Source organism: Daucus carota, chromosome 9 (assembly GCF_001625215.2).
Source record: "Daucus carota subsp. sativus chromosome 9, DH1 v3.0, whole genome shotgun sequence".
NCBI lineage: Eukaryota > Viridiplantae > Streptophyta > Magnoliopsida > Apiales > Apiaceae > Daucus > Daucus carota.
In genome coordinates, this window is record NC_030389.2 from 23,977,498 (window position 1) to 23,991,928 (window position 14,431).

The 14,431-nt window shown below is 31.6% G+C and overlaps 1 pseudogene; it reads left to right on the forward strand.

Annotated features, from left to right (window-relative positions):
• The first annotated feature begins 3,386 nt into the window (after positions 1-3,386).
• LOC108192353 (pleiotropic drug resistance protein 1-like) lies at positions 3,387-9,709 on the forward strand (annotated as a pseudogene).
• The last annotated feature ends 4,722 nt before the right edge of the window (positions 9,710-14,431 follow it).

Sequence of the window (14,431 nt, forward strand, 5' to 3'; positions counted from 1 at the left end):
AAATCTACCGTGGCATGTACAGTCAGTTGAAGCGGCATTTTGATCACTCAACTGACTACAAACTTTCAATCGGGTCATCAAACTCAAAAAACTTTCATTTAGGTCACTTATCATAATATCCGTTAAAAAATGGAAAAAAAAAGAATTAAAAGTTATCATGCAGCACCTTTTTTTCTCTTTTAAAAATTTCGAAAATTAATAACAAATGAAACACATACATAAAATCAATAGTTTCACCCACAAAAACTTAATCTTTGTTTATCTCTTATCGTTTTATATAACTTAAGGCCATTTTGTAAAAACTCATTAAATTTTTGATGGACTTTATTTGTAAACTTCATACTTAACAATATTACTTATTTGTAAACTTCATACTTATTAAATTTTTGATTGACTTTATTTGTAAACTTCATCTCTTATCAAAAATTTAATGAGTTTTTCCAAAATGGCCTAAAGATATATAAAACGATAAGAGATAAACAAAGATTAATTTTTTGTGGGTGAAACTATTGATTTTATGTGTGTGTATTTGTTTCATTTATTAATATGTTTCAGAATTTTTAAGAGAGGAAAAAAGGTGCTGCATGATAGTTTTTAATTCTTTTTTTTTCATTATTTAACGAATATTATGAAAAGTGACCTAAATGAAAGTTTTTTGAGTTTGATGACCTGATTATAAGTTTGTACTCAGTTGAGTGACCAAAATGCCACTTCAGCTGACTGTACATGCCACGGTGGATTCATTTAAGCCAAGTCACGACGCTTAGTCATCATTCCGTCAAATTGTTAACGGAGTGTAACGGCCAGTGACCCGATTGAAAATTTTTAAGAGTATAATGATGTGACTGAAAACTTTTTGAGTTGGATGACCCAATTGCAAGTTTCCGGTAAGTTGAGTGACCAAAACGCCATTTAACCCCCCTCTAATATGAAACAATAACCATATTTATAGAAGAGTAAAACCAAGTCAAATCCATACAATGTTTAATAATAAGATGATATACATCACAAGATAGATAAAATAATCTTACCTTCCTTTTATCCAAACAGTCAGCCATTGCTTCAAATTTATTTTGAAAGGAGGCTCTGCACAAATCCTTCTTATTATTATTGGTTTCGCCGCCTTCTAATATGAAGTACAAACCCTAATGAAGGGTGTTGTACTCTCCGCCTAAGTTTAATATCTAGAGCCAATATACCTGGTTTCGCCGCCCTTGGAATATGAAATACAAACCCTAATGAGGGTTGTTATGTTCTCGGCCCAAGGTAGATTTTATTGGGCCACAACTAATATATAGAGTCAATAAGCCTTATTCATATACACATCTCTGAAATTCAGGTCCAAACATAATGATTAGATATTTAGATTGGGTCGTTCAAGGTTATTTATTTAAGAACACGTCCTAATTATGTGTCATGACCTTACAACTAAATTATCTTCATCTTTTTTAGTAATTAATATTTATGACATCATAGTTTAAAGATTATTCAAATGAAAACTTGTTAAAAAGGTAAATGGATTTCATGCATAGTTAGAATTGATTTTTTTACAAAATTGATTTTTCTTTGAATTAAAAATTATAAAATATAGTATTTATATCAAAAGTTTATAATCATATTGTTATATTTTTAAACATTTTAATAAATAAAAATAAATCGTAATAAATTTTCATAAATAATGTTGGATGAAACTCAAAACTTAGTGAAGAATATATAAAAAAAATAATAAGATATATATATATATATATATATATATATATATATATATATAAATAAATAGGTAATGAAGGTATTGAATAATGTGTATGAATGAAATTTTATAATTTTAAAAGATGGGTGATTGGGTACCGCCATAATTGTATTTATAATATATATATATATAGTTCAGTTCTATGGAGTACATAAAAACATTGGAGTATTGGAGTACAAAATTGGATAAAATATAATCTTGTCATTAAAATTTAATTTTTTTTTGTTCTACAATATTTGTAAACATTCCACAACCTGCAGATTATGTTCTACAACATAAACATTGTAATCAAAACGTAGAACAATTACTTTTATAAATGAGAGACACCATGTTCTGCAATATAACTTATAAGCAGAACAAAAACCTTAATACTTGTTAAAGTTGAAAGATATTATTGATTAATTGATAATTATGATTAAGACAACTTATAAATGATAAATTATATACAAATTTGAATAATCAAAAATATTATTTTTGATTAAATTGAAAAATTATGACTTGTACTCCAATACTCCAATGTTTTTGTGTACTCCATAGAACTTAACTAATATATATATGGAAACCGGTCTACAGCCACCGGTGGATAGGGATCGGTTTCCAGCCACCAAATCACGTCCCTCCTGTGATCCTACGGTTAAAAAAAAGTATCCCCGCAATGAAACATTGCAACCCCGCAATGAAACATTGCCGGTATGAAAGACCCCGCAATGAATCATTGCGGAGAGTCCTTTTTTATTCCCTGGACACTTTTACCCCTCCCGTATCATATGCCTTGTACAATTTATTACATTAAATTGTTATCATTTAACATTATTAAATAAAATTTAAAATATTGTCAAGGTCAGAAATACTGAGAAAATTTTGATTTTTCTTAATATAATGTAGAAATAATTTTCTATCTAATTCCTTTATGTTTTTATCTTATTGACTTTTTTATGCCTTTTAGTTACGGATAATTTTACTTATTTAAACATTATTGATTGTTTCTTAAATATATCGAACACATGTTTGAACTATGTTGTTTACATGTTTTTTTAAGGTTAATTAATATTTTGTAGCTAAAGTTGAATTATTTTATTACAAACAAATTATTGAATTTTCCCAATTCTCTTATGTATTAGTATTATTTTTCAAATATACTCGAACATATTCAAATCAAAGATAAATATCGAAATTATGAATAAACATCACTTAAATTGGTTGAATATGTAAGAACACATATAATTACTACTTTTTGTTAGAATTTAATATTTTTGACAAATTATTAAAATTTTCGAATTCTCGTATGTACCAGTAGTATTTTCAAATATATTCGAACATATTTAAATCAAAGATAAATATCAAAATTATCAATAAACATCACTTAAATTGGTTGAATATTAGTAAGAACACATTAATTAGTATTTTTTGCAAGAATTTACTAATTTTTGACAAATTATTAACTTTTTCCAATTCTCATATGTACATGTAGTGTTTCAAATATACTCAAACAAATTCAAATCAAAAAAAAAATATCTAAATTATTAATAAATGTTACCTAAATTAGTTAAATATTAGTAAGAACACATATATTAATATTTTCTGGCTAATATAGTTGAGGTAAATCATGCTGGCCTTTTTGAATATGCATACTCTTTCGACGTTTTAGTCCTTGCAACTCAAAGTTTACTTCTGTTAATGTATTTATACAAACAGGGTTTCTTGAGTTATCTTCACATTCTTCCCACTCGAAAGAGACCATTACCTATACTTCAGGATGTCAGTGGTATTATCAAGCCTGGCAGGTGAGGATTTGACACTTGAACTTCTCAATTTAATCTATCCTCGCAAAATAATTTACTTGAAATGGTTCTTGCAGAATGGTGCTGCTTTTAGGTCCTCCAAGTTCTGGGAAGACAACTTTACTTCTAGCCTTGGCAGGAAAACTTGGATCAGATTTACAGGTAAGTAAAACTGAAGACAACATTGAATAGATTTACACCTTCTTTTGCTTCATTGTATATAATATCATATCAACATTTGACAAAATTTAAGGTATCCGGGAAAGTAACTTATAATGGATGTGAGTTGAATGAGTTTGTGCCACAAAGGACATCGTCGTACATAAGTCAACATGATAATCACATGGGAGAAATGACCGTCAGAGAAACATTAGATTTTTCAGCAAGATGTCAAGGGGTTGGATCTCGTTATGGTTTGTAACACTATTACTTTATATGAACATCGTACATGCCTTCTTTTTACCAATCTCAAGTTGTATAATTTTGGTCCGAATATGGTTTCGTAGATATGTTGGTAGAACTATCAAGGAGAGAGGAGGAAGAAGATATCAAAGCAGATCCTGACATTGATATGTACATGAAGGTGAGTTTTAGTAACATATATAAAGAGCTTATATAAAATTAGAAAAATCAATTGCTTTCTAAATATACTACAATTGTTATTGTTTTGATATCTGCAGGCAACATCACTAGAAGGGCAAGATGTTAGTTTATTGACTGACTATACTTTGAAGGTACAATGATTTAAAAGCTGAAAGTAATTAAACAAGCCTTTGATTGCTAGCTCACGCGATATCCTGGTCTTATGTCCTGGTCTTTATGTTTGCAGATTTTGGGACTTGAAGATTGTGCTGACACCGTTGTTGGGAATGAAATGATAAGAGGTATTTCTGGAGGAGAAAAGAAGAGATTGACAGCAGGTACAGATACACTATATTAGAAAATATTTTCAGCAAGAAAATTGAATAAATAAGTTTCCGAGTATAATCTGTTAATTTTACCGAATCACCTATCATATAATCAGAAATCTGTTAATATTTTTGACTTCTTTTTTCTGGAATTCAGAACCTTAGGATTGTTCTGCATATCATATAATCGGTGACTAGATTTCTTAAATTCCTTTCAAATTGAATGCTGGGGAGATGATGGTTGGACCAGTAAGAGCATATTTTATGGATGCCATCTCGAATGGTTTGGATAGTTCAACAAGCTATCAGATTGTAAATTCAATTAGGCAATCTATCCACATTCTTGAAGGGACTGCTGTTATCTCACTCCTCCAACCGGCACCAGAAACGTATGAATTGTTTGACGACATTATCCTGCTTTCAGATGGAAAAATAGTTTATCAAGGACCCTGCGAAAATGTGCTAGAGTTCTTTGAGTTGATGGGATTTAAATGTCCTGAAAGAAAAGGAGTTGCTGACTTCTTACAAGAAGTGAGTTCTCTCTTTCATATGTTTATAATAGCGTGTTTCCTTGCTTAGTTAAAAAATTGTATATTAAACTTTTGCTTATGAAAAAAAGGTGACTTCAAGGAAAGACCAAGAGCAATATTGGATGAACAGAGATAAAGGGTATAGTTTCATAAATGCAACTGAATTTGCAGAAAAATTCCGGTCCTTTCATGTTGGTGTGGAACTAAGTAATGATCTAGCAAAACCATTTGGCAAAGTGAAGGGCCATCCTTTAGCTTTAACAAATAAGAAATATGGCGCTAGCAAGAAGGATCTTCTGATATCTTGCATATCTAGGGAATACTTGCTTATGAAGAGAAACTCCTTCATCTTTATTTTCCAAATTATACAAGTGAGTTGAATGTCGAAATTAAAGCCTTCATTTCTGACACTATAATTCGTGTGAGTATTTTGAAGTATCTGAACTATATTATGATGTATTTTTTTCAGATCATCTTTGTATGTTCTGTGGCAATGACGGTTTTTCTAAGAACCAATATGCACAAGAAAACTGAGGAAGATGGTCAACTTTACCTTGGCGCTCTTTATTATACAGTAATCACTGTGATGTTTAATGGACTATCTGAAATCGCCTTGAGCACCATGAGACTTCCTGTATTTTACAAGCAAAGAGAACTTCTGTTTTTTCCAGTTTGGGCATACTCAATACCTACATGGATCCTTAAAATCCCTGTCACACTCTGGGAAGTTGTATTTTGGGTCTGTTTGACTTATTACGCCATTGGATACGAACAAGACTTTGAAAGGTAGGCCTCCAAAACTAAGTAAAGAGTTCATATTGTGGATTTTTCTCACTATTCTCCTTTATAATGACAGAATTATTGGACATATTCTCGTGCTCCTCTGTGCTCATCAAATGGCCTCAGCACTATATCGGTGCATATCTGCTATGGGAAGAAGCATGATTGTTGCAAACACCTTGGGCTCATGTACATTACTTGCAGTACTTGCTTTAGGTGGATTTGTTCTGTCAAAAGGTAATTTCCTGTCAAGTTTCGGAATCTATTTTCGTAGAAAATGGATTTAATACTTGTTGTTTTTCTGTGTCAAATAGATAACATCCATCCGTGGTGGATATGGGGTTACTGGAGTTCACCATTAATGTATGCGCAGAATGCTATTGCAGTAAATGAATTTCTTGGGAAGAGTTGGAGACATGTAAGTTCCCTTAATACTGGTTCCATTATCATCATATGTTTTGGTCAGTATTTAGTTGACTAACATCTTTGGCCGAGGATTGGCAGGTTCTTCCAAACTCAAAAGAACCACTAGGAGTGACTGTCATGAAGACACGCGGACTTATGCCAGATGCATACTGGTATTGGCTAGGAATAGGAGCATTGGTTGGATATATGTTCTTCTTTAATTTACTCTCCGCCGCTGCTCTTGCCTATTTTAACCGTAAGTAGTAGCTATGTTTCACGCCTCACAAATAAAAGTTAATCTTAATTAGTAACTCAACAAAAGTTTATGGAAATTGAATTGTGCAGCAATCGGGAGGCCCCAGGCAATTCTAAGTGAAGAAACTTTGGCTGAGAGGAGCTCGTCAGGAAGAGACTTGACAGCCAGTACAATGTTAACAACCAATGGTAGCATGGACTTAACATCCAAAAAGAAGCATGGGATGATTCTTCCTTTTCAACCCCTTTCGATCTGTTTCACTGATATCAAGTATGCAGTGGATGTTTCACAGGTACTCAATTTTACGCTTGCAGAATTCTATATGTGAAAAATGCACTATTTCTATAAATGATATGAGTTTATTGTTATGCTTATCCCCATTGTAATATTTCCATAAGATATTGAACAGAAATTGTTTAACAGACTATTGATGCACGCGCTAATTGATGCAGGAATTGAAAGCTCAAGGTTTCCTTGAAGACCGGCTAGAAATTTTAAAAGGTGTTAGTGGTGCATTCAGGCCTGGAGTTCTTACAGCTCTAATGGGTGTTAGTGGAGCTGGAAAGACCACTCTGATGGATGTGTTGGCTGGAAGAAAAACATGTGGCTATACTGAGGGAACAATTACGATATCTGGCTACCCCAAGAAGCAAGAAACTTTTGCTCGTATAGCAGGATACTGTGAGCAGACAGATATTCACTCTCCTTATGTAACAGTTTACGAGTCTCTGCAATATTCAGCATGGCTTCGGCTACCTCCTGAAGTTGATAATTCAACAAAAAAGGTAATTTGAGCATAGACAGATTTATTGATGTATTTAGTACTGACAAGCTAAGGCTACTATTATGAAACATGCAATAAATTTGTTATGGATTGCAGATGTTTGTTGAGGAAGTTATGGAGCTTGTGGAGCTGACCCCCTTGAAAGGAGCCCTTGTAGGACTTCCAGGTGTAGATGGTCTCTCAACCGAGCAACGCAAAAGGTTAACTATCGCAGTTGAGTTGGTGGCAAACCCATCCATAATATTCATGGATGAGCCAACCTCAGGTCTTGATGCCAGGGCAGCAGCAATTGTCATGAGAACAGTGAGAAACACCGTGGATACAGGCATCAGAACGGTGGTGTGCACTATCCACCAGCCAAGCATCGACATATTCGATGCTTTTGATGAGGTAAGTTATCATTCAACATGTAAGGATCCAGTATATGCATGCTTCCAACTTTAATGTGCTTTCAGAACTAAGGAATAGTTTGTATAAATTGCAGTTGATTTTACTAAAATCCGGAGGTGAAGAAATATATGTTGGACCATTAGGCCATCAGTCTTCCGATCTTATTGAATACTTTGAGGTGAGCTCTACAAATTTTAGATAAACCCTTGCATAATAATAATTTTTGTGTAAGAATGGAAGTTCATAGAATTAATATTTTTTGAAGGCAATCAATGGAGTTCCTTAGATAAAAGATGGTTATAATCCAGCAACCTGGATGTTGGATGTAACATCAAAAGGACAAGAAGAAGCATTAGGAGTTAAGTTTGCTGAAGTGTCCAAAAAGTCAGAATTATATAGGTAAAGTAAATTCCAGATTTTCCTATAAGATTTAGTTCTGAGGACAATGTTTACATGCTAATCGAGTTTATTACCATTCGTGATAATGTAGGAAGAACAAGGAATCTATAGAGGCAATTAGCAAACCAATACCTGGTTCTCAGGATCTACAATTCGCTACACAGTACTCGCAATCTTTCTTCACTCAATGCATAGCCTGCCTCTGGAAACAACACTGGTCGTGCTGGCGAAATACTAACTACAGTGCTATAAGAATTCTATTCGCAATTTTCACAGGATTACCCTTTGGCACTATATTCTGGAATGTTGGCCCAGTGAGGTAGATTTAAATAGTCCTCCCTTAAAATTCTCCTGTACTCAATCCATATATTACTTAAAATCACTTGCTTTGGTAATTTAGGGGAACAAAGCAAAATCTCTTCGACTCAATGGGCTCCATGTATGCAGGGGTTATATTTCTTGGCATACAGAGTGCTTCATCAGTACAGCCAGTTGTTGGTGTAGAAAGAACTGTCTTTTATAGAGAAAGAGCAGCTGGGATGTATTCAGCTATTCCATATGCAATCGGACAGGTAGCCTGTCTCATTCTTTTATTCTCTGATCGAGGGTTAAATATCAAAGTGGTTACTGAAGTGTAGGTCATATATCACTTTGATCACCGATCTTAAACTCTTAATGGATCATTTAAGATCAGTGGTGATCAAAGTGATACATGACCTCCACTTCAGTGACCATTTTGATATTTAAATTTTATTTTTAACTTGTTAGCCAAAATTTTGTTGCCTCAAATATTTTTAATGTACTTTCTATAACTTCCAAACTATACAGGTTCTGATCGAGCTTCCATACGGTTTTATTCAAACAATCCTCTATGGCGTCATAGTTTATGCAATGCTCGGATTCGAGTGGACAGCTGCCAAGTTCTTCTGGTATATTTTCTTCATTTACTTCACCTTGTTGTACGTCACCTTTTACGGAATGATGACAGTAGCAGTCACTCCAAACCACAACATTGCTGCTGTATTTTCAACGTTCTTTTACGGATTGTGGAATCTTTTCTCTGGTTTCATCATTCCAGTAACAATAAGTTCAAAATTTACCTGATAAGAACTTTTTACAAAGAATAAAATAACAATTTTACGAATACTTAGCATTTTGTAATTTTTGACAGAGAATACCAGTGTGGTGGAAATGGTGCTACTACACTTGCCCTATTTCTTGGACATTGTATGGATTACTTGGTTCACAATTCGGCGACATTGAAGAAAAACTTGAAACGGGCGAAACTGTGGCACAATTCATTAAGAGCTACTTTGAGTAGTACGATCATGACTTTGTGGGATGTGTAGCACTTGGCATTTCTATTTGGAAGCATCTTTGCCTTGTCAATCAAGTCATTTAACTTCCAGAAACGGTAAGAGTTGGACATATCGTCGTAGACCAACTTTGACGTGGGAGCTGAGCTGAATAGTCAAGTGTTTACTTGTTTTCTGTTACGTTGGTGAGAAAAGACGCAAAGTACATTAGTAATTTCATTGTGAGTTTTTCCCAATAGTGCTGGTGGGGAGACTTGCGAGCAAGCATTACATTTCAGTTCCTCTATTCTTTCTTTAAATATGTAGATTTATGCAGAGCAGAATCATGGCTCAAGGACCTCTCGAGGCCGTTACTAAGTGGCCGTTTGGCTAAACTTATTTTTGATAAATAAGAACTTATTTGTGAAAAAGAGTGCATGAAACTCTACTTTTTTCTGAAATTGACCCTTACATTTTTCCCACATAATGAATCCTTAACATTTATATCCAACAAATTTATAAAAATATGCAATTTTTGAAAAAAAATAAGCCCTTGATAAGAGCTTGATTTATGTAGCCCAACAGGCTCTAAATCATTTAGAATGATACCTTTATGATTAATTCAATCCTCATAAATATAGTGGAAACCCCTTTGCATATACACCAACTCCACAAATTAAAATATATCACTTGTCTTTAGGTAACTATTTTGGTATGTCTACGATTGCGCTTTTTTTTTTTTTTTATAACAATCCTTTATTTACTTAAATTATAAAATAAATAACATTTATGAATTTAGTGGAGACGTCACTATTAAAACTATATTTTGAAAATAATTGGAGTCCTAACAAGTCAATGGATTAACCTATTAGTAAAATAATACACAAAACACATTTACACGTATAATCACCAACTATAGTTATAAACAATGACTTCATCAGCACACCACTTTTAATTGTTTGTACTATCTAATAGTTATTACATATATTGGGTAGCACTCCGTAGCACACCCTCTTATATGGAGTTACGTAGCACACCATTATAAATATATACATAATGTATATTCTATTATATTTTTTATGAAATATAATTGCAAATTTTGATTATTAAACCGAAAACGAAGTTATACAATTTTTTTTATTCCAAAGATCATCTAAAATTATGCAATATCTCAACATGATTCTATAACAGAACAATAATCATCCAGAATTATTCTGTTGTAGAATCAGTTTCGAAAATATAATTTTTTCATCAAATTTTAAGTGTTAAATTACTTAAAATAGATATATTTTATAGTATTCTATATTAGAATCACGTTTTATATGTATTCTATAACAGAATTTATAATAAAATTGATGATTTATAGTGGTGCACTATGTAACTCCATATAAAGAGTCCCTCTCTCGAATGTTGGCATATATATATATATATATATATATATATATATATATATATATATATATATATATATATATATATAGAGGGTAGCACTCTATAGCATAGCCTCTTATATGGAGTTACGTATCACACTATTATAAATATACACATAATATATATTCTATTATATTTTTTATGTAATATAATTGCAAATTTTGATTATTAATAAACCGAAAACGAAATTATACAATTTTTTTTATTCCAAAGATCATCTAAAGTTATGCAATATCTCAACACGATTCTATAACAGAATAATAATTGTCCAGAATTATTCTGTTGTAGAGTCAGTTTCGAAAATATACTTTTTTTCATCAAATTTTAAGTGTTAAATTACTTAAAATAGATATATTTTATAGTATTCTATATTAGAATCACGTTTTATATGTATTCTATAATAGAATTTATTATAAAATTGATGATTTATAATGGCGCACTATGTAACTTCATATAAGGAGTAACTCTCTGAAATGTTGGCATATATATATATATATATATATATATATATATATATATATATATATATATATGCTAGTGATAAAATACAAACCAGGCTTAGAATACAAACTAAAAATCACCTGCAATTTAGTGATATTAACTTTGTAAAATAGTGATTTGTGTTGTATAAATTAGTGATTTCTTTTTAAATAAATAGTGATTTCTATATGGTGTATTGATGATCGGAGATTGTAGAGGGATATTAATGATCACCGTGGGGTTAGCTGAAAATTTTAGTGATATTGTTTTTAGAATTTAGTGATATTGCAGATGGGTTTTTAGTTTTTAGGCTAATTTGGTTTGTATTGGAGTAGTAATATATATATATATATATATATATATATATATATATGAAACTCCAACTTGTCCATTTAATCTAACTCAAACATTTCCCGATAGCCTTCATGATCTCATGCAAACCCAACCTAAACATTCGTTAAAGCATCCTTGTAATCTTGTGTTGTAACGCCATAACTAAAATGCCTGTCGACTTAAGAAATTGTTACATCAACATTTCTCTTTATATTAGTATTTTGAGACAAAACACACCTATCAAATCCATCATATTATTATATAAACGGATCGAGAGATATATACATTGATCTTGACCAATACTTTTACTCTTCAAAGTAAATCATCACTACGTCAATAACATTACTCACTAATGATTACTTACTATTCGAAATCAATGATTACAAATTCATCATAACACTCAACATATCATCAAAATATTTTTCTCATGACGTCTTCCAATTTTATCTAAAAAATTTTGGAAGTAAGAATTAAACACAAACGTTACTTTCTCAGATTCGTTAACACCATGCCTCTCCTGAAAGCTTGAGCAAAAGGACATGAAATTAATAAGCGAAGAAATTGTCTCATTATCATTTTTACAAATTGGACACAATTCTTCAAATGGTACTCTTTTTCGAAACACCTTCACCATTACAAGAATACACTATGTAGTTAGCCTTTAAATAAAGTTCTTAGTTTTTGATGGTATTTTTAAACTCCATATTTTTTTAAATATTAGGATATATATGCTAAATATAATCAATTATTTTTTTTCTCAAATACCTAAAAATCTACACATATGTTTTTTCCTTTATAGTTTTACTTTACACTAACCCCTATATAATAAGTCAAAAGTAAAGAAGGTGGATATTAACTATTTGTGGGAAAAAAAAAATTAAGATTTATTTTGTATAATCCTAGGTGAATAAGAAGGTGAGAATTATTGGGAAATTAATATGCATCTTCTATATGTGTAACGAATCCCAAAAAACATGATATGGGGTCACCTACTATCGACTTACCTAGTGTTGGATCGATCTAATAGGGTGGTCCGCGTTTGAAGGTTACTTCTAAAGGTTCCAGTAAGCATATGTGGTCATCTCTGTGGATGAATATGATGCTGGAAAAATGGTATCATAACTATTCGTGCAAATGTGTAACATGTGTTCGACCTCACGTATATAGACCATGCGTATTCAGTGTATATTATTGTGGACTTTTTTTTTTATTCCTAAACATTTTGATACTAGTATGTTGTAAAGTGATGTACCGGAGACCTTTACCTTATTACTAACCCGGAGTTCATATAAAATGAATTTAATTAATATCTTATGAGGATTTTTGCATTCTTTATATATTATATGAAAATACTATAATCGTGGAATAAGTTTAATTATTATTTAAATACATATAGAGTAAAGTGAATTATGTGTACTTGCACTTTAAGCACAACACCATTTACAATATCAACTTTTAATAAGTATCACATGCAATACTCAAGTTTTGAAATTTTTACAAAGTGTGTCTCTCCGTCAATTTAGGCTAACAACCTTAATTTTATTAAGGACTTTTCCTACAATTCTCCGTTTTAATAGTTACATTGAACCAAATTAACTTAAATCACAGTCACTTCTTTGCATCATTTCATCAAACAGATGATGTGCTATTTAATCATTGTTCAAAGCAAATTAAAAAAATAAATAAGGTTAGTAATCCTCCGGAATTTGCATAAATATATACTCATTGAATATCTATGCAGAAACAAGTGAAGATCAAAACATGCCTAATCAAAATGGGATTTTATACAAGACAATATCTTTTGGAATTTTTTTTATGAAGAACAGTCAGTTGAAGCACCATTTTTCATGCACGGGAAATTGGCTGAGTTTGTTAAATCTGATTATGTTGAGCCTCATGGTCTGTCTTTTCATGTTGGAAATGGCGGATGGGGTCCTGCTACTGTAAATGAAATTGAGTCAAACTAGTTAAATGTCAAGAACAGAATGTTGACCCCGAATTCAGATAAAACCCGCTTGCGGAAATTGAGAGCTGGTTAGGATATAAAGAGCTAAGCATGGTTTGCACGAAGTACGTCAGAGTCAACAACCCGAAGAGCAAAATTTACTTTTTGATGGTGATCCGCTGAACCCGAGTAAATCAAGATATATTCTTGATGGGGGAATGAAAATCAGTGAACTTTTACCAGCACCTCATATGATATTTCAAAAAAATTGGCTGCTCTTAATGTTGGTCACAAAGACGAAAGGTCTCTGTGAGCTCAAGAAGGTTGATTTGGTGGTTGAGAAGCTGCAAAATTAAGGTTCAGACAAGTAATGCCATCAAAATTGGGGTGTAGCTTTCGTTACTGAGGTCAAGTTACGAGATAATCCGTAACATTATTAACGACGTTACAGTGATATAACGGAACAACACAATCTATGACGGGTTCTGAACTACAATATTACATGTGGTGTTTTTTAAAATTGAATAGTGATAAGTGGTGTACAGCTTAAAGTGTATTAAAGTGTATGTACATAAAATACACTATACTCATAAATATATAATTTAGACCAATGTATTTTCATTTATCGAGATTTTACTATAACTTATTATTTAATTCAATGGTCGTAACTTCAATATACGAAGAATTGTTTTGTGCAAACTAAATAACTAATAATATTTAACATTGTCCGTCAAAATTAATCAAATATGGCATTATTTTAAATGAGTGGTTATTGAGTGTAATAAATACAACCAACATAAGTAAAAGTAACATAAGTATATATTAATTTTATTGGAAAAACATAATTATGTATTATGTAAGCAAATTAATAATTACACTTACTAATCCGAGTGTAATAAATATATTAAATAGTAACATTTTTTTAATTATGAGTTAAGTAGGTGTGTATTCGACATTTGACAAT